Below are 22,980 nucleotides of genomic sequence, written 5' to 3' on the forward strand. Positions count from 1 at the left end.
CAGATCTGCCTGAGTGAAAATTTGCCTGAACTTTATTTTAAATGAGCAACCCCCTGACTTTACAGTGATTCTAATCCTAGATTCTCCCACAATTGAAAACATTTTCTTGACATCCAGTAAATGAAAATACCTTGAGTTCATTAAGTTTGTTGCATCCTGTACAAAATGATAACACTTAACATAGACAGTAGTCACATCTGGTCTTTAGAATCATAGAGATCTGCCCTCCCAGTCACTGCAGATCTGGTCTCTTTTTTAAATGTAGAATCCTTGAACATAGCCAAAGCTGAAGTAGACAGCATTTTAATTAGTAAGGAAATTAACGGCTATGGCATAGGACTTGAGGGAATATGTAATAACCAAGATCATACTGAATGGCAGAACAGGCTAGAGCAGTGTTTCCCTGTCCTCTTTTTTAGCCTAAAAGTGCTCACCTATTTTCATACTTGTCAACGTCCTCCTAAAGCAGCTGTTACGTACCCGTAACTGGGTTGCCAAACCAGCAGAAATGGATCACTCAGTTGGAGTCTGGAGTACTAAAACTAAGAAAGTTTTATTAAAGAAACAAGAAACTCAGTAATCGAAAGGATAATAAATGCAACAGTTCAGCAATGATAACCACACATGTGCACAGAATTAAGATAACAGCATCAATAAAGCTCTATCGTTGTCTAGAGGTAAATGACCAAATTTCAAAGTGACTCAAAGTTCAGTCCAGTTAGTAGTTCAGTTCGCAGTAATCGTTGCCATGGCGATGGACAACGTGGAGGAAGAGAGAGATAGAACAGGAACAACTGATCATTCAGAACGGCTTCACTCACAGACCGGCGATATTGCTCATAAGCAACTTTTTGGGCGGGTCCTTGGTGATGTCACCTGAGGTCACCGACTGTGACCCCTCCTCCAGATGCGGTCGATCCTCTGCAGTGAACCCGGCACCCAGGCAAGGGCGGACACACACCGGGTTCCCGCTGATCGTACCTTTCCACCCTGGTCGTTGTCTGATACTTCTCACCCACTCGTGAGAGGCGCACCGCTTCCAGGGTCTCGTTACCTCGGGTGGCGTGTGTCCCTGTCTTAGCGAACCTGTCCCTTTTTATCCCCCTGCTGGGGTATCGCCTGTCCATCACTTCAAACAGTTCAGGGTTCAAAGGGGGAGCCGCTCCAGACAGCTCTCTCTCTCCCACGTCCCTTCATTACACATCTCCAGACGCTGCTCCATTGTTCCTTATCTCTCCTTCCCCTGAGGGCAGGTGGCAGACCAACTGCTGATGCCACTGATGCTAGCCCAGGCCAGCAAACATCTTAATTTTATGTGTATTCTCGTCACACAGCTTCATACTTGCCAACTCCCCTCATAGGCATAATACTCTTTCCAGCATTTCTTTAGTGAAAAAAACATGTTCACCATATGCTAACATGATAAAAATGATTCTGCTTCAAATTTTTCTTTGTCATTAAATCTAGCTTACACAGTAGCTGTATGTTCAATATCAATGTGATCCTTGAGCTTGATGGTTTTTAGCAAGAGTTGAATTATCTGGTTCAAGTTGTGACCTTAAAAGCCTTTCAGTGTACATGTGTACAATGTCCAAGTGGTTTCTGTTTTTGTGAGTGTGTGGTTCACTGCACTTCAGCTTCTTTCAATGAGCTAGGAGAATGGAAATACAATGAAGAACAGTTTGGCTCTTCTCTAAAGACCAGTAAACTTCATGTGACAGTGTGGCCATATACCACAAAAGCCGAACTTTTTGAAATGTATTTTTGCTTCTTCATCATTCTGAACTTTGATAATTTCTTCTTGCAAGTTCTTCTCCTGTTCTTCCACCTTGCAAAGAAATGGGTTAATTATCCAGTCCAGAATTTTCTGATTGTTCAAGTTCTTGAATCGATTCTGAAAATCCTTCTTCCATGACTGCAGGTGTAAGCAGTACTCTTGCAAATCACTGTCTTTGAAAGAGAGTGCCATACTTCCCATGCAGGGAAACTGTGAGAACATTCTTCTCCCAATGTTTTGCTTATACATTTTCAATTTTTTGATAAAAGTGGAGACTAAACATTTTGCCTGGATTAAATTGAAATTCTCACTCTGCAGTTTCATAGTTAGAATGTCCATTTTGTCATACAGATTGGTTAGGTATGCTACATCTTCACACAGAAGTTCAATTTTGTTTCCCAAGCTTTTGTTGACTTTGAGCAAAATTTCAATTACAATGTCAAAAAGATCAAAGAAATATCTTAAGCAGCAGCCTTTTGACAGCCAATGTACTTCAGAGTGAAGAAGCAAGCATTCAAACTCTTCATCGTTACCTAGGCATAACTGGCAAAATATTCGGGGGCTATTTAATGGTTGAGCTTTAATTTTGTTGATAGCAGACATTACAAGAGTCACGCTTGAATAAAGTCACTGGGTGAAGTTTTTGGCTGGGAAATATTCATGATGAATTACTCAATGAATTTGAAACAGTCTTGGAATTTCTTTTTACATAATGCCACTAACCAGCATGGCGACCTGTCATATATGTACTCCATCTGTTGCACAAGAAATCATGTTCCTAATCAGAATACTTTTATCCTGAATATGCATTTTGAGCTCATCATAGATTGATTCTCCATTGGTATTTGTTTTTAACTTTTACAAAAGAGAGTCTCTTCATAAACTTTTCCATTTTTGATAAACTGTATATATGCCCTTAGCAGTGCCTTGTTGTCTCACACAGTTGACTCATCCAGTTGTTTCCCAAATTCTGTTTCTTGTAGCTCTGTGTATAGTTGGTATTCAATGTCTTCACTCATTTCGTTCATACGATGAGCTCCAGAGTTATTAACTCAGAAGAATTGATTTTAATATATTGGTATCCATTTTGAGAACAGTGGTGAATACTTCTGATACTGCAGGCATTGTTAGTATTTCACCAATAGTGTGAGATTTTCCACACTTTACTATCATTTTGGAAATGTTATAAGAAGCAACGAGCTAGGTCATTTTTGGCTTTCTTGTCAAATGAGTCGAGTGTACAAATTCTTTTGAATGCTTCTTTCATCTTCTGGAACTGAGTAATACCATAATTAGCTTTCTCGGGGTGTCTTTTACAGAAGTGTTCTTGCAGTTTTGATGGTTTCATGGCTTCATTAGACAGTACAGTATCACAAATAAGACATATAGTGTGTTGTTGATCTGATGGGAACAGAATAAAACCATACTCCAGGCATGTAACATCGCATTGACACTCTTCCTGTTGTTTCAATTTCTTAAAGGTTCCATTGCCTTCAGACTCACAGATATTGCACTGCACATATTTATCCATCATTAATAGAGCTAAATTAATTAAAATTAAAAATTACTATGAACTTGCAATGTCAATCCGATGTTGACAATGGCAGCGAGTTGACACAGATGGAACGATGGTAGCGACACTCAAAGGACAGCAAGGCAAAAATGAAGATGATTAGAACAGAAAAAATTACATTGGCAAGGATTCTGATTAGAATCTGAATGTTAGTCAGTATAGAGCTGGTGTTGGCAAGTTACCTTTATACTATCCTAGTTAGCGCGATTGACCAATCATGTAAGGTCTCATAATCTCCAAAGATGGTTTTTGACTGTACATATGAAGCCAAGGTCACTTTGAACACCTCAAGAGGAATCCTTGGGGTTGGCAGGTTTACTGATGGACTCTATTTCACTGTTTAGTTCTTGCCAGAGCCGTATCGTGCAACGTGTTTTCAGCAGATATGTAGAGAAAGTTGATAGGGTGTACTTGACTTACCAACTATTAAATTGCACGGACTCGTTTTATGCCACGAGTCAAGTGGAACTGTTGGCCACCTTGGTTGCTAATTTATGTGTCCCCAATAATGTCTGTTTGGTCGGTAAGGTCAGATGAGGTTGCTGCACCTCAGATACGTTGTGACGAGTGTTCACTGCCTGCAGAGCTATGGTCCTTCCTGTGCTCCAGTGCCTCATCCTTTTTTTTTGGAAATGTCTGCTCTACTAATGGTCAGTCAGGTCTTGTGCGTCAAGTTAGGGTACCGCTTACTACCCCTTCCCCCAATGACTTTCTGTTTCCACCAATGCCCCCTTAGGACACATAACCACACCGGTTGGGAATCACTGGGCTAGAGTGTCTCAACAATGTATTCCAATTTCTTATGATCTTATGTTTTTCCTCCTAGGATGTTAGACCTACTGTAGAATCTCTTTCTCCAGGTTACACAAGCATTCCTTCTCAGACTTCTTGTTTTTATATTGTTTTCAGTTGAATCTTACATAATAAACAATTGTTTCCTAAACTATCATCTCTCTCCACTCAGTACTACATCAATATGTATTATTCCTTTTCAGCTTGTTCCTGCATTCTCAGGATTAGATAACATCTATGTAGGACATTCATATAACACATCATACTTTGCCACAAAGTACAATCCATTGATAAGTCCTCCACTTCTCCTATGGTTTTCTAACTCCTTATTCACTCAGCCATCCATCATTTGTACATTCCCTGCAGAATCAGTTAATAATGTATTGCCGGTTAATTGGCTGTTCCAAACATAATCATTCCAGTACATCCAAGTATATATACATGTCAGGATTAGCTTTATTATCGCTAACTTACGTGTCATGAAAAATGTATTTTGCATCAGCAATACAGTGCAACGACATCAATTTACTATAAATTACAGAATAACTAATGCTTGCAGAAAACAAAGAATAACAAAGTAGTGTTAATGGGTTCATGTACAGTTCAGTAATCTGATGGTGGAGGGGAAAAAACTATTCCTGAATCATTGAGTGGTGGTCTTCAAGAATCTGTATCTCCTTCGCAATAGTAGTAAAGAGAAGAGGACATGTCCCAGATGGGGAGGGTCCTTAGTGACGGACCCACCTAAAAAAGTCATGTGTATATCAAGTCATCAAAACATACAGTCAACTGTGTCACTTGTATCAATAACCAACACAGTCAAGAGGATGTGCTACACCGGTTGCTGGTGTTGTAAGGTGCTATGTTAATTGCTACATTACTATACCTTCATGAGGCACTCCCTCGTGAAGATGTTCTCAGTGGTGGCGAGGCTACGCTCCTGATGGAGCTGGCCAAGTCAACTACTCTCTGCAACCTCTTATAATCCTGTGCATCGGAGCCTTGATACCAAGCTGTGGTAGAACCATTCAGGATGCTCTCCACTCTACATCTATAGAAATCTGCAAGAACCTTTAGTGATGTACTAAATTTCTTCAGGCTGCTAATGTAGAGCCACTAGAGTATCTTCTTTGTAGTTGTATTAATACGTCGGGATAGATACACTATGATTGTGTCACCCAAGAGCCTGAAGCTGCCCATCCTTTCCAATTTTTTTAGTCAGAGGGTGGTGAATCTATGGAATTTGTTGCCACGGGCAGCAGTGGAGGCCAAGTCATTGGGTGTATTTAAGGCAGAGATTGATAGGTATCTGAGTAGCCAGGGCATCAAAGGTTATGGTAAGAAGGCAGGGCAGTGGGACTAAATAGGAGAAAATGGATCAGCTCATGATAAAATGGTGGAGCAGACTCGATGGGCCGAATGGCCTACTTCTGCTCCTTTGTCTTATGGTCTTATGGTCTTATGATGCCTCAGTGAGGACGGGTGTGTGTTTTCCCGTATGCTCTTGCTGAAGTCCACAATCAATTCCTTGGTTTTGCTGATTTGACTTAATTGACTATCATTGCCTTTAGTTTCAACTTTATACTAGGTTGTTTTGGAGTTAATACATAATTTTAATAATGTATTGAAAATGTTCTGTTCAGTCAATGATTAAACACAAATATATCAGAAAGATTTTCATTTAAACTTACTTCATTATTTGATTCAGCTACTACTTCCTTTAGAGGAACATGGCACACAGGATTACCTTATGAGAAATTTATATCAGTGTGTTTACCAGGGCAGATGATGCTGAAGAACAAACGATGCAGGTGATGGAGGTAATGGATACCATGGAAACTGATAAGCGGGATGTATTGGCACAGTAGGCTCTGCTAATACCGGTTGTCACCTGGTCCTTCTGGTTCACATGCTAAGCTGTAAAGGGAAGTTGTGCAGAAATAACTACTCTAAGATGGTGTTAGGGTGACATGATAGCGTAGTGGTTAGCAGAGTGTCTTACAGTATAGGTGACCTGGGTTCAGTTCCCAACACAGCCTGTAAGGAGTTTATACCTTCTCTCTGTGACTGCGTGGGTTTTCTCCGGGTGCTTCAGTTTCTTCCCACAGTTCAAAGACATACTGGTTGGCAAATTAACTGGTCATAGTGTATTGTCCTGTGATTAGCCTAGGATTAAATCAGAGATTGCCGGGTGGCATGACGATATATAAATACATAAAATAGGAGGACTTGTTCATACCTTAAAGACTTCAATGTAGATACAATTATGATACCAAGAGTGTGACCTCAGTTCGAGAATAAAGGAATAATTTTATTAGTAATTACTGTCTTTTCTGCTTAATATTGGTGACTTTAGAAAAAAAATAAAACTAAAAAAAACTAACAAACATCAGAAAGATTTTTAGTCGAATAAGGACAGCCAGCATAAGCCTGTGAAAAAAAGACAGTGTTCGAGTAACCCAACTATAGTACATGTTTTTATGAAGTAGAAGAGAAACTTGATGAAAAAATGATTTAAGTGCTGACAATAAACTTTTTAAAAGTGTTTGGTAAAGAAGCACATACGTAAATAAGCACTCATTAATAAATTGAATCTAATGGAACTGGAGGGTTACTGTCAGATTAGATAAGGGCAGAAAGCAATAAGCTCTCTTAGACTGGAGGAAATTAGTTGTGCTGCAACAAGGGTAATGCTGGGAAATTCATAAATGTTGATATCTTGAATTGATGCGCATATTGGAGTAAAGAGTAAACATTTGAAATTTGTCAATGATACTATACGTGGAGGTGCAGCACAGAATGACATTAATTTAATGGAACAAGACTTCGATAAATTAGCAGAAAGAGTAGAGTAGTGGCAGAAAGAACTTTAATGGAAGGAAGTATTATGTGATGCATTTTGGATAAAGTAGTGAGGAGAAACAGTTTTGATTTATTGACACGGTTCTAAGTAGCATGCAAGAACAGAAGGACCTGGGAGTTCATGTGTACAGATCAGACAGCAGTTAACAAAGCACATCATAAATTAAAATCAAAAAAGTTATCAGTTATAATAGAAAAGGCGTGTAGATGTGGTCTAACCTGATAGCTTTTCCAGCATTTTCTGTTCTATGATGAATTTCCATTGTTTGCTGTTTATATTATTCCAGATATGTTACAATTATAATATTGCAAACAACAGGAATTCTGCAGATGCTGGAAATTCAAGCAACATACATCAAAGTTGCTGGTGAACGCAGCAGGCCAAGCAGCATCTCTAGGAAGAGGCGCAGTCGACGTTTCAGGCCGAGACCCTTCGTCAGGACTAACTGAAGGAAGAGTGAGTAAGGGATTTGAAAGCTGGAGGGGGAGGGGGAGATGCAAAATGATAGGAGAAGACAGGAGGGGGAGGGATAGAGCCAAGAGCTGGACAGGTGATAGGCAAAAGGGGATACGAGAGGATCATGGGACAGGAGGTCCGGGAAGAAAGACAAGCGGGGGGGGGGGTGACCCAGAGGATGGGCAAGAGGTATATTCAGAGGGACAGAGGGAGAAAAAGGAGAGTGAGAGAAATAATGTGTGCATAAAAATGAGTAACAGATGGGGTACGAGGGGGAGGTGGGGACTTAGCGGAAGTTAGAGAAGTCAATGTTCATGCCATCAGGTTGGAGGCTACCCAGACGGAATATAAGGTGTTGTTCCTCCAACCTGAGTGTGGCTTCATCTTTACAGTAGAGGAGGCCGTGGATAGACATGTCAGAATGAAAATGGGATGTGGAATTAAAATGTGTGGCCACTGGGAGATCCTGCTTTCTCTGGTGGACAGAGCGTAGATGTTCAGCAAAGCGGTCTCCCAGTCTGCATCGGGTCTCACCAATATATAAAAGGCCACATCGGGAGCACCGGACGCAGTATATCACCCCAGTCGACTCACAGGTGAAGTGTTGCCTCACCTGGAAGGACTGTTTGGGGCCCTGAATGGTGGTAAGGGAGGAAGTGTAAGGGCATGTGTAGCACTTGTTCCGCTTACACGGATAAGTGCCAGGAGGGAGATCAGTGGAGAGGGATGGGGGGGACGAATGGACAAGGGAGTTGTGTAGGGAGCGATCCCTGCGGAATGCAGAGAGAAGGGGGGAGGGAAAGATGTGCTTAGTGGTGGGATCCCGTTGGAGGTGGCAGAAGTTACGGAGAATAATATGTTGGACCCGGAGGCTGGTGGGGTGGTAGGTGAGGACCAGGGGAACCCTATTCCTAGTGGGGTGGTGGGAGGATGGAGTGAGAGCAGATGTATGTGAAATGGGGGAGATGCGTTTAAGAGCAGAGTTGATAGTGGAGGAAGGGAAGCCCCTTTCTTTAAAAAATGAAGACATCTCCCTCGTCCTAGAATGAAAAGCCTCATCCTGAGAGCAGATGCGGCGGAGACGGAGGAATTGCGAGAAAGGGATGGCGTTTTTGCAAGAGACAGGGTGAGAAGAGGAATAGTCCAGATAGCTGTGAGAGTCAGTAGGCTTATAGTAGACATCAGCAGATAAGCTGTCTCCAGAGACAGAGACAGAAAGATCTAGAAAGGGGAGGGAGGTGTCGGAAATGGACCAGGTAAACTTGAGGGCAGGGCGAAAGTTGGAGGCAAAGTTAATAAAGTCAACGAGTTCTGCATGCGTGCAGGAAGCAGCGCCAATGCAGTCGTCGATGTAGCGAAGGAAAAGTGGGGGACAGATACCAGAATAGGCACGGAACATAGATTGTTCCACAAACCCAACAAAAAGGCAGGCATAGCTAGGACCCATACGGGTGCCCATAGCTACACCTTTAGTTTGGAGGAAATGGGAGGAGCAAAAGGAGAAATTATTAAGAGTAAGGACTAATTCCGCTAGACGGAGCAGAGTGGTGGTAGAGGGGAACTGATTAGGTCTGAAATCCAAAAAGAAGCGTAGAGCTTTGAGACCTTCCTGATGGGGGATGGAAGTATATAAGGACTGGACATCCATGGTGAAAATAAAGCGGTGGGGGCCAGGGAACTTAAAATCATCGAAAAGTTTAAGAGCGTGAGAAGTGTCACGAACATAGGTCAGAAGGGATTGAACAAGGGGTGATAAAACAGTGTCGAGGTATGCAGAAACGAGTTCGGTGGGGCAGGAGCAAGCTGAGACAATAGGTCGGCCAGGACAGGCAGGTTTGTGGATCTTGGGTAGGAGGTAGAAACGGGAAGTGCGGGGTGTGGGAACCATAAGGTTGGTAGCAGTGGATGGGAGATCCCCTGAGCGGATAAAGTCGGTGATAGTGTGGGAGACAATGTCCTGGTGCTCCTTAGTGGGGTCACGATCGAGGGGTAAATAAGTGGAGGTATCCGCGAGTTGTCGCTGTGCCTCGGCAAGGTAGAGGTCAGTACGCCAGACTACAACAGTACCCCCCTTATCAGTGGGTTTAATAATAAGGTTAGGATTAGTGCGGAGGGAGTGGAGAGCAGAGCGTTCCGAAGGAGTGAGGTTGGAATGGGGACAAGGTGTGGTGAAGTCGAGACGGTTGATGTCCCGTCGGCAGTTGGCAATAAAGAGATCCAGAGCAGGCAGAAGACCAGAGCGGGGTGTCCATGAAGAAGAGGAGGGTTGAAGACGGGAGAAGGGGTCATCGGTGGGGGTGGAAGAGTCCTTGCCGAAGAAGTAGGCTCGGAGACGGAGACGGCGGAAGAAAAGTTCCGCATCGTGGTGAACACGGAACTCGCTGAGGTGTGGGCGAAGGGGGACAAAGGTGAGGCCCTTACTGAGAACGGAGCGTTCTGCCTCCGACAGTTGAAGGTCGGAGGGGATGGTAAAGACCCGGCATGGATGAGAGCTGGGATCAGAGGGGGGAGGGGGGAGGCTGGTGGTGTCAGTGGAGAGGGGAGGGTTGGGGTGAGAGGAAGATGGAGCCTCTGAGGGCCCAGGAGTTGACGGTGGGATCTGAGGAAGACGGGGCTGCGGAGTGGTGGTGGGGGAAGGGGAGACGGGAGTCACAACAGCAGCACATAAAGACCCGGCCTGGAGTTCAAGGCTGGAGTTGCAGTTGGTGGTTGCGCAATCGCTGTGAAGGTGTCCATGGTCGTTGCTGGAGTCCGGGTTTTGAATATGTCCAGAGGTGTTGGAGCCGGCGAAATCAATGGCAGGAGCCGCAATTGAAAGTTCATGCCTGCTAGCGTCGGGACCGGCAGGCTCTGGAGTCCATAGATGTAAGATCTTGCGATCTTTGCCTAACATGACAAAGTCAAAAAAACGGCGATTGCAGGCGTGAATCCGACGGAGGATGAAATAGCGGGTAGGACCATTACACACGGCGAAGAAAGTGTCCCGAAGGTGTGGAAGGGTCTGGGATAGGGACACCAAGTACCTCCTCATGGCGGAGAGCGTCGCCTTCAGAGCTTGACGGGAGAAGCGGCGAGAGGCAGAGTCAATAAAATGTGAGTACCTGGGATCCTCAGAAGGTCCAAATTGAGAGGCTTGGAAACGAATCCTAAAGCCAACTGGAGTAAGTTGGCGACGGAGGCACGTTCCAAGAAGGGTTTTGGCCTTCACAGTCTATTTTAACCATTCCCAAGGAAGGTGGCTTTCCTCAATGAGGACCATGCAGAAGCACTTACATCAACCATAATGAGGTGTTTCCAGAGGCTGGTTATGCTGCAAATCAACTATTGCCTCAAAGATGGCCTGGATCCACTTCAGTTTGCCTTCTGTCCCAAGCCAACAGCAGATGTGATTTCTTCTTCTCTTCTGTCTGCTCTGGACAACAGGAAATTGCATGTCAGGCTGCTGTTTATCAACTGCAGCAGGGGTTCCCAACCTTTTTTATGCCACAGACCTGTGCCATTAAGCAAGGAGTCCAGGTTGGAAACCTCAAAACTACAGCTTGGTCTTTAACACAATAACCTTATCTAAACTCATTATCAACTTTTAAGACCTGGGTCCCCCTACCTCCCTCTGTAACTGGACACCCAACTTCCTCACTGACGGATTTCAGGTGCCTCAAAGGCTCTTATATAGCACAAGAACAAGCAGCAAATGCAGGGACATGAACATGGGCAGCAAAAGAGATTAGTTTAGCTTATGAGTTCAGCACATCATGGGCAAAGGGCCTGTTTCAGTGCTGCACTATTCTGTGTTCCCTTCAACAAGTGAGATAACACCAGTAGACATTGAAACGTAACTAATTTTCATCAGAATTAGAAAATAAAGGTTCAAAATGAAATTGGCTGTATCCTTCCAAAAAGGAGAAAGTTTGCTGTGAACTAAAGAATGCTAGCAATAGAGTAGAAACCAAGAGAGACTTTGGGACACTGACACAGGGTGTGAAAGCTTGTTAACTGCATCTGATCCATTGGTAGGAGATCCAAACAGGAAAAGGATGAATGCAATCAGAAGAGAGGGGAAAATTGTGAGTAATAAAATGCAGCATATACTGAAAATCTGAAATAAAACATGATATTAGTGAGGATATTCAACGTGTCAAACAGGATATATTGATAGAGAACTATGGATTAGGATCACATATTGATTACATTTCATTGGAACTGGTCTAGTATGATGCACATTGTAAAAGTTAACTAGCTGAAGTTATTGAGCACTAAGGGAAATAAAATGGCCAGATGATATACTACTTCTCAATCCTGGTTTTGAATTCATGGTAACAGAGTAAATGGGCAAGTATGGTGAGATGAGAGTAAAAGTGGAAAAGAAAATGATGGGCAAATAGAAATTTAAGGTCAACAATATAACTGAAAATAGATGTTTTGCAAAGCAGTCACCCAATCAGAGTTTGGTTTCTGCAGTATCGAGGAGACCTCATCTTAAATACCAAATACAGTACATTGAACTGGAAGAAGTGAAAGAGAGTTGTGCCTTACTTTGTAGCTACTGTATATTTAGACTTCCAGATTATGAGAAGAACAAAAGAAACAGATGTTGCACGAGAAGGGCAGTATATGACAGAATACTGAATCAAGAAGGGAACAGTCTCTTTTTAATGCTGAAAAGGAAAGATTAGCAAAAATGTGCCTAGTCCTGAGATTATGTTGAAGGAGAAAATGATGTGTAAAGAATGACCCATGGAATGAAAGTGTTACTGAAGTGGAAGCTGAGTGCAAGGGTGAAGCCTGGTCTTGAACTGAGATGGAAATTAGATCATCTGGAGGAACAACATCTGGTCTTCTGAATTGACATCTAAAGGTTCTTGAGACTCAACAATGAATTTGACAGTTTCAGATTACAGTCTTCCCAGTCAACCGTAGATCTAACCAGATCCGATGAAAGATCAACACCAGGCTATCCTAACTAAATTGTAATCTCACCACCAGTGCTTCCAAAACAGTGTTTCCAGCATTATATTACTCTAGATCTTCACAAACTGCTGTATTTTATAGCTGGATTTCATTTTCTTCTCCTTCTTAGTCCTAATTGATGCACTATTAGATCATTAAATAAATTAAGTAAACTAATCATTAATATACCCTTGTATAATATAGTACATGCTGCAGCCACAGCACACCAGTCAGTGGGGCGCCATTCAATGATCTTTAAAGATTAATTTTGTTGTATTTATTACATGAATGTTGGAACTTTGAAATATAGAGTGAAATTTATCATTGTATGTCAATGAACAGCACCGTCTGAGGATGTGCTTGGGACTATCCACTAGTGTCGCACTCTTCTGGTGCCAAAATATCATGCCCACAACTAACTAACCCTAATCCGTACATCTTTGGAATATAGAAGAAAACTGTAGCACCTGGAGGAAACCCTCCTAGTTATGGGGAGAATGTGCAAATTAGATGGCAGCAGAATTGAAATCTGGTCACTAGCGCTGTAATAGTGTTACATTAATCACTATGCTACCGTGCCACCCGCTCAAGGGGGTTGCTTTGCATCAGCTTCTTGAGGAAGCTTCATGTCGGTAAGTGGAGAGTATTCCATCTCGGTCCTGATTTGTGCTTTATAAATGTTGCAGAAGATTTGGGACATCAGGACATAAAACACTCAGGATACCCTGCCTCTGAGCAACACTTGTTAGCCAGTCTAGTTGAGCTTTTGTTCTATAATGCAGTGCAAGGTGTTGACAGTGAGGGTGCTGACAATGTAATGGAATAGAATGGATGGGTGACCAATGGATGGGAGCTAATGCTACTTGTCACTTATAAGCCCTTGATAGAAAGTTGGTACTCTCAGGTGTTGCAATCAGGGTCATCTAATTGCCCAAAGATAGCAAATGACAATCCATTCAAAGCTGTAATTCAGGAGAATGAAGGGGGATCTCATTAAAACTATTGAATATTAATACACTGAGATAGAGTGGATGTGGAGAGGATGTTTTATATAGTAGAGGAGTTGAAGACCAGAGGGCACAGCCTCAAAATACAAGGGTGTTCCTTTAGAATATAGATGAGTAGGAATTTCTTGAACCACAAAGTGATGAATCTAAGGAATTCATTGCCACAAATGGCTGTGGAAGCCAAGCCATTGGGTATATTTAAAGTAGAGTTTAATAGGTTCTTCATAAGTAAAGGCTATGGGGAGAAGGCAGCAAAATTTGAATTAGAGGGTAATAAATCAGTCATAATGTAATAGAGTCATAGTCATAGAAAGTACAGCACAAAAACAGGTCTTTTGGCCCATCTATTCTGTGTTGTAACATTTAAACTGTCTAGTCCCATTAACCTGTACCAGGACCAGAGCCTTCCATATCCCTTACCATCCATGTACCTATCCAAACTTCTCTTAAATGTTGAAATTGAAATTGAAATCACATCCACCTCTTATGCTGGTACCGATGGTAATGCGTCCATTATCTCTTCAGCAACCTCTTTCAGGACTCTGGAATGTAGTCCATCTGGTCCAAGTGACTTATCCACCTGAAGACCTTTGAGTTTGCCAAGCATTTTTTCCTTTGTAATAGCAATGGCATTCACTCCAGCTGCCTGATACTTATGAACCTCTGGTATGCAGCTAATGTCTTCCACAGTGAATACTGAAGCAAAGTAGTTATTAAGTTCATCTGCCATTTCTTTGTCCTCCATCACAACCTCACCAGCATCATTTTCCAGAGGTCCAATATCAGCTCTTGCCTACCTTTTATTCTTCATATAATTGAAAAGAACTTCTGAAATCCTGCTTTATATTATCAGCTAGTTTGCCCTCATATTTAATATTTTTCCTTCTTCTAGTATTTTTGTGGCATTTTGCTGGATTTTAAAAGTTTCCCAATCATCCAACTTTCCACCCTACCCATTTTTGCTACCTTATATGCCCTTTCCTTGGCTTTTATGCAGTCCTTAACTTCCCTTGTTGGCCACAGTTTCCTAGCCCTGCCATTTAAGAAAAACCTCTGCTGTGGGACATATCCCTTGTGAACTATTGCCAGAATCCTGCTCTGCATTATCGCCACTAGAATCTTCCTCCAATCTCTCTGGGCAATGTCCTCTCTCATGCCTCTGGAATTCCCTTGATTCCATTGTGATACTGATACATATGATTCATGCTTCTTCCTCTGAACTTGCAGAATGAATTCAATCATTTTATAATCACTGCCTCCTAAGGGTTCCTTTGCATTAAGCTGACTAACAAGTTCTGGGTTATTACACAACACCTAATCAAAGATAGCCTGTCCCATAGCAGGCTTGAGTAAAATGCTCTAAAAAGCCATCTTATAGGCATTCAACAAATTCCCTCTCTTGTGATCCGACACCGATCTGATTTTCCCAATCCCCTTGCATATTGAGATTACAATTGTGTCATTACCCTTATTACATGCCCTTACAGGTTCCCTTTTCAATCTCAACTTGACAACTCGGCTACTATTCACCCTTGGTCCCATGTTTCTATGGACTTTGTCACTGGTCTTCCGGTCTCTCAGAGTAATACATTAATCATGGTGGTTGTAGACTGATTCTCCAAGACTGGAAGTTTCTCACCCCTTCCAAACTACCATGGTCTTCAAAGACCGCTATGCTGATGTTACAGCAGATCTTCAGGATTCACAATTCCCCCCAGGGCATCATCTCTGATCACGGCCCTCAGTTTGCCTCTAGCTTTTTCTGAGCTCACTGGGCCTCTGGCCTCTGCTGCTCCTGGAAGAAGAGGTGGAGATGGGGGTTCCATCAGCAGACCAACTGATCCAGACGTGTCACCAGAAATGGGTAAGACAAGAGAGACATTGTTGGCCAATTCACTGTAACAAGAAGTCCAGACGAAACACTGGATAGGACAGGGACCAGCACTCCTTCCCGGTCTGTGGGTCTGGCTCTCAGTTAGACATCTGTCCATGCGGGTTGAATCCAGAAAATTAGTCCCTCATTACATTAGTTCTTTCAAGATCCTGTGATGTATCAACACAGTTACTTATCATCTCCAACTCTCAAAAACCATGTGGATTCACCCCACATTCCACGTATCCTGCCTCAAGTCCTTGAGTGCCAACCCTTTGGCTCCAAATCTCTTCTGCCTCCCACATTTGTTAAAGAGCAACACACCTACACAATTTGATGACCTTTGGACACCAGCATTATTTTTGTTAAAAGGCAGTACCTCATGGATTGGGAGTGATATAGCCCAGAAGAAAGAAGCTAGATTCCTTCCTGTTACACCTTGGAAATTACCTTCTTTGAAGGAGGAGTTTCACCAGGACCATCCTGATCTCCTTGTTCTGTCAAGAGCCAGGCATAGGTGGGGGGGTGGAGTTCTGTCATGATCCCAGCTGACCAGTGGAAGGCATCCATGTTTCAGCACTCCAATTCCAAGGAGTATGGTTAACTGCTGGTGTACCTTTAAGAGTAGGACTGCCATTTATTGCCTGTCATATCCCTCATGGAAAGTCTGTACTTAAAGGCTCATACTGTGCTCTGGTGTTGGAGTTTCATTTCTAGTACTACTATTTGTGATTTTTCCTTTGGATTTCATTTGTGTTGTCTTGTTTATTTTGAATCGGACTTTGAGTTAATTCTAGACCTACTCTGCTCTTGGGTTCACCACAAGCTATAGCTCTCTTGTTACTTTCTGGTGGAAGCCATATTGATGTCAATTGTCAGTTTTCACTTTGTGAATCTTCAAGCTACTTGTGTCACTCTCAACACTATCAGATTTTTCATCAACAACATGCAGATTAATGCTCTTTTGAAGCTGCAAATTGACTTTTTATCTTTTTCTTCCATGTGCAGTTTTTTGTCTGCCTAACATGTTCTTTGTCTGTGTCCTACTTTTCTGCATTTTCTGCAAGTTTTGCCTTTCAATCTGCATTTGTCTGGTGTATGTAAGCCCTGGCTGCAATGGTAATACAATTTGTTTGACCAGGCCAGTCTCTGTTTAGATATTGCAATTTTGTTCACATTTACTTTCACTCCTGACTACATCTCAATTGTGTTTCTCTTTGCTGTTTCCATGGAAACAGCTATCTCAACAGATCTTTTCAATATGAGTTGTGCTTCAGTTAGGGGCAGTTTTTGAATGCATTCTTGTAAGATTCCACAAACTAAATGATCTTGAAGTGCATTATTTAAGCCCATCACTGAACTGACAATACTCAGATAACTTTTTCAATTCAGCCACATATGCTGAAATGGACTCCCCTATCTTTTGATTCTGCTTGTGAAACCTAAATTGTTCTGCAATCAAATATATTTCAGTTCCAAGTATTACTGCATTACTTTTCTAATATCACAAGGTTAATTTCAGCTGGTTTGGTTAGAGCAGTCAAATTTTTAACCAAAGTGTATGCCTTTGAACCTAATGCACTCAGCAAACTGGCACTCGTTTCTCATTGGCTATATCATTTGCTTTAAAATACTGTTCAATTCACTCAGTATACAAAATCCAGTTATCTCTAGAACAGTTGAACTTGTCAGTCTTACTGATATAGCCAGCCATTTTGGCTCTGTTTTTACTTATGGTTATTATCCCCCAGTACTCGTTGTTTACGAATCTGTAAATTTGGCCATTTCTGTGTTTTCTTTAACTCGACCATGTCTGTCCCTTCTGAGGAATATGTGTCACACTTTTTTTTACTTGACCGTTTCTCACTGCGCTTTTTATAGAACATAGAACATAGAATAGTACAGCACAGTATAGGCCCTTCGGCCCACATTTTTCTGACCTTGAAACTCTGCCTGCCATATAAATCCCCACCTTAAATTCCTCCAAATACCTGTCTAGTAATCTCTTAAATTTCACTGGTGTATCTGCCTCCACCACTAACTCAGGCAGTGCATTCCACGCACCAACCACGCTCTGAGTAAAAAACCTTCCTCTAGTATCCCCCTTGAACTTCCCACTCCTTACCTTAAAACCATGTCCTCTTGTATCGAGCAGTGGTGCCCTGGGGGAGAGGTGCTGGCTATCCACTCTATCTTGTATACCTCTATCATGTCTCCTCTCATCCTCCCTCCCTCCAAAGAGTAAAGCCCTAGCTCCCTTAATCTCTGATCATAATCCATACTCTCTAAACCAGGCAGCACTAACCAGAGTTTCATAGAGCTGCATCATTACATCATGACTCTTAAACTCTATCCCTCGACTTATGAAAGCTAACACACCATAAGCTTTCTTAACTACCCCATCTACCTGTGAGGCAACATGTAACCCCAGATCCCTCTGCTCCTCCACACTACTAAGTATACTGCCATTTACTTTGTACTCTCCCTGGGAGTTTGTCCTTCCAAAGTGTACCACCTCACACTTCTCCGGGTTGAACTCCATCTGCCACTTCTCAGCCCACTTCTGCAATCTATCAATTTCTCTCTGCAATCTTTGACAATCTTCCACACTATCTACAACACCACCAACCTTTGTGTCATCTGAAAACTTGCCAACCCACCCTTCTACCCTCACATCCAGGTTGTTAATAAACATCACGAAAAGTACAGGTCCTAGAACCGATCCTTGTGGGACACCACTAGTCACAACCCTCCAATCCGAATACACTCCCTCCACCATGACCCTCTGCCTTCTGCAGGCAAGCCAATTCTGAATCCACCTGGCCAAACTTCCCTGGATCCCATGCCTTCTGACTTTCTGAATAAGCCTACCATGTGGAACCTTGTCAAATGCCTTACTAAAATCCATGTAGATCACATCCACTGCACTACCCTCATCTATATGCCTGGTCACCTCCTCAAAGAACTCTATCAGGCTTGTTAGACATGATCTGCCCTTCACAAAGCCATGCTGACTGTCCCTGATCAGACCATGATTCTCTAAATGCCCAGAGGTCCTATCTCTAAGAATATTTTCCAACAGCTTTCCCACCACAGATGTAAGGCTCACTGGTCTATAATTACCCGGACAATCCCTGCTACCTTTTTTGAACAAGGGGACAACATTCGTCTCCCTGCAATCCTCCAGTGCCATTCCCGTAGACAATGAGGACATAAAGATCCTAGCCAGAGGCTCAGCAATCTCTTCCCTTGCCTTGTGGAGCAGCCTGGAGAATATTCCGTCAGGCCCCGGGGACTTATCCGTCCTAATGTATTTTAATAACTCCAACATCTCCTCTGCCTTAATATCAACATGCTCAAGAACATCAACCTCACTTATATCGTCCTCATCATCATCAAATTCCCTGTCATTGGTGAATATCGAAGAGAAGCATTCACTGAGGAACTCGCTCACTTCCACAGCCTCCAGGCACATCTCCCCACCTTTATCTCTAATCGGTCCTACCTTCACTCCTGTCATCCTTTTGTTCTTCAAATTTTTTACTAGAGCATCTCGCTATACTTTAGCAGGTAGGTAGTCATCTCAGCTGCACTTACAACTTCCTTATCACCACTGTTATGTTTCATAACTCCAAAACATAAAACTAATCAAAATAAAAATGTCCTTAGTTTTTCTTTTAGCGAAACATGCACAGACGACGAGGCGTTGTGATGACATATGCCATTCACACACTTTGTACATGAAACCATAATGAATTAAAGAATATAGGACATAGAACAGTACAGCACATGAAGAGGCCCTTCGGCTCATAACGTTGTGCCGAACCAGCTAAGAAGCAAATCAAAATCACCCAAACATAAATTCCTCCTACCTACACAATGTCTATATCCTTCCATCTTCCTTACATCGATATGCCTCTTAAAAGCCAGGCAGTGCATTTCAGACATCCATTACTTTTTGAGTAAAAAACTTACCCGTCACATCCCCTATGAACCAACAACCTCTCGCACCTTCAATGCATACCCTCTGGTAACAGATTTCAACCCTGGGAAGCAGATACACCCTGTCTACTCTGTCTATGTTTCTCATAATTATATAAAGCTGTATGAATGAATTGACTTTATTTCTTACATCCTTCACAAATATGAGGAGTAAATATTTATGTTACAACTCTGTTTAAATGTTCAATCATAGTAATTTATAATAAATAGAAGAGTCAATGTAGCATAGAAGATAGATCTCCCCTCAGCCTTCGCTGCTCCAGAGAAAACAATTTTTTCCAGCCTCTCATGATAGCATTTGCCCTCCAAACCAGGCAGCCTCTTCTGCACCTTCTCCAAAGCCTCAACATTCTTACCATAGTAGGGCAATCAGAACTTTATGAAATACTCCTGATGTGGCTTCACCAGAGTTTATAAAGTTACGACATAACCTCTCGACTATTGAACTCTATGACTTGAGTAATAGAAGCAAACATTCCCTAAGCCTTCTTAAACAGTTTATCGACCTGTGTAGCCACATTTAAGGAACTATGAACATGGATTGCAAGATCTCTCTGCTCAGCAACACTGTTAAGAATCTTGCCTTTAGCAGTGTCCTGTCTTCTTGCATTTGCCCCTACCATGGTGCAACACCTCACATCCATCTGCCATTTCTCTGCCCATATTTGTGACTGATCTATATTGTAATGTCTTTGCCAGTCTTCTATACTATCCGGAACTCCACCAATCTTGGTATCATCAGCAAACTTACTAAGCCACTTATTTACATATTCATCCGGATCATCACAAACATCACAGACAGCAGAGGTCCCAGCATAGATTCCTACGGAACACACTAATTACAAATTTCTAGGTTGAATAAGTCCCTTTAATGACTATCCTCTGTCTTCTAAGGACAAGCCAGTTCTGGATCCAACCAGTCAATTTGATGCACACCCCATGTATCGAAATCCTCTGCATTAGCTTCCCATGAGGTACTTTGTCAAGCACCTTACGAAATCCATGTAGACAACATCCACTACCCTACCCTCTTCAATCTTTCTTGTCACCTTTTCAAAAAACTCAATCAAGTTAGTAAGACATGGCCAACCCACACAAAGCCATGCTGGATCTCACTAATTAGGCCATAAGTTTCCAAATGCTCATATGTCTTATCCCTCAGAATTTTCTACAGCAATTTCTCTACAACTGATGTGAGACTCACCAGTCTATAGTTCCCAAGATTTTCTCCTGTTCCTTTCTTAAAGCATGTGGCGCGTGGCCAAGTGGTTAGGGCATTGGGGTCACGATCTGAAGGTCAAGGCAGGGTGTTGTGTCTTTGAGCAAGGCACTTAACCACACACTGCTCCAGTCCACCCAGCTGAAAATGGGTACCGGCAAATGCTGGGGGTTAACCTCGCGATAGACTGACGTCCTATCTGCGGGGGAAGTCTCATACTCTCAGTTGCTTCACGCCACAGAAACTGATATAAGCACCAGCCTGATGGGCCACAAGGCTTGGGACAGGCTTTAACTTTAACCTTCTTAAAGCTTTCTTAGAAGCTATAAGGAGCTACCAAAAGTTTTTTTTTCAGTTATACGAAGTAAACAGGAGGTGAGAGTTGATATTGGACCACTGGAAAATAATGCTAGTAATGAGGTAGTAATGTGGGAACAAAGAAATGGCAGGTGAACTTAAAGGCTATTTTGCATTTGTCTTCACTGTGGAAGACACCAGCAGTGTGCCAGAGGTCCCTGACTGTCAGGGAGCAGGAGTGAATGCCATTACTAATGCAAAGGAAAATGTCCTAGGCAAACTGAAAGGTCTTAAGGTGGATAAGTCACCTAGGCTAGATGGACTATATCCCAGAGTCCTAAGAGAGGTTGCTGAAGAGATAAGGGATGAATTGGTCACGATCTTTCAAGAATTATTTGATTCTGACGTGGTCCCAGAGGACTGGAAGATTGCAAATGTGACTCCACTCTTTAAGAAGGAAGGAAGGTAAAAGAAAGCAAATCATAGACTAGTTAGCCTGATCTCAGTGGTTGGATAAGTGTTGGCGTCTGGTGGAGGTTTGAGGTATTTAGAGACTATTGACATAATACGTCAAAGTCAGCATGGCTTCTGTGGAGGCAAATCTTTTAAAGGTCTTTGGGGAAGTAACAAGCAGGGTGGACAAAGGCGTGATGTGGATTTGCCCGAAAAAGCGCATTCCCAATTAACTCTTCTTAGTTCCTGCCTAACGCCCTCACAATTTGCCCTACTCCAATTTAAAACTCTCCCGCAATGACCGTAGCTATCCTGAAGTTTAAGGAGTTGAGATCACTGTTCCCTAAGTGCTCACCCATTGAAAGGTCAGTCACCTGGCCAGACTCATTATCTAACACCACCTCCAGTACAGACCCTCCTCTCGTTGGACCATCCACGTATTGATTTAAGAAACTTCCTGGATGCACATATCAAATTCTCCCTCATTTAAACCTCTAGCACAAATAAGGTCCCAGTTTATATCAGGGAAGTTGAAATCCCTCATGACAACAACCCTAATATTTTTACACATTTCCTTAATCTGATTACATATCTGTTCCTCAACGTCCTGGTGCCCACTGGGGGTTCTGTCGTACAATCATATTAGTGTGATTACATCCTTCCTGTTCCTGAGTTCTACCCAAATGGACTCAGTATGTGACCCCTCCATTATGTCTCCTCTGAGTAGCTGTGATATTGTCCCTGATTGGTAGTGCAACTCCAGCCCCCTTTTATCTCCTCCTTGATCTTTTCTAAAACTTTGAAAAGCTGGTACAATAATCACCCATTCCTGATCCTCTCTCAAGTTTGTTTCAGCAATGGCCACAACATCACAGTCCCATATATTGATCAATACCCTAAGTTCATAAACCTTACCCATAATATTCCTAGCATTAAAATATGCATACTTTAAACTCTCTGACCATCCATAACTGTTATTTTGTTTTTGCCTTACAATCCCTGGCAACTACCTTCCAGTCCGATCCTTCCCTTATTGACCTGGTGTTCTGGTTCCCAGCCCCCCACAAATCTATTTTAAACTCTCCTGAGTAGCATTAGCAAACCTCCCAGCCAGGATATTAGTTCCCTTCCAGTTCAGGTGAGACTCATCCCCTGTGTACAGGTCACCACTTCCCCGGAAAAGGTTCCAATGATCCAAGAACTTGAAACCCTGTCCCCAGCACCATCTTTCTAGCCACTCATTCATCCATGCTATCACTCCGATGTTATCTGCACTAGCCCGTGACACCAGGAGTAATCCAGAGATTACTACTTTGGAGGTCCTTCTCTTCAGCCTTTTGCCTAACTCTATATACTCACTGCATAGAATCTCTTTCTCTTTTCTGCCTACGTCATTGGTGCCAATATGCATCATGACCTCTGGCAGTCACCCTCATGGCATTGAGGCTTTGGTCACAAGGATGATACTGGTGCAATTACTAAAGGTAATTTCATATGTACCAACTGGGAATAAGAGCAGGGAACTCTGGAACTAGAGGAAGTTTGAAGCTAGCTCTTACTTGGATGTTAATAGTCTGACTGACAGAAATAAGATGGAAATAGGAAGCTAACGTTAAACGGATTCCCATCCAATTTATTTTTCATTTAATTTTAGCTGTTGATATCAGGTGTAGCAAATGAAAAGAAGTAGAATCATAAAAATAGTCATCCGTAAAGGTCAG

Source organism: Mobula hypostoma, chromosome 2 (assembly GCF_963921235.1).
Source record: "Mobula hypostoma chromosome 2, sMobHyp1.1, whole genome shotgun sequence".
Classification (NCBI taxonomy): Eukaryota; Metazoa; Chordata; class Chondrichthyes; order Myliobatiformes; family Myliobatidae; genus Mobula; species Mobula hypostoma.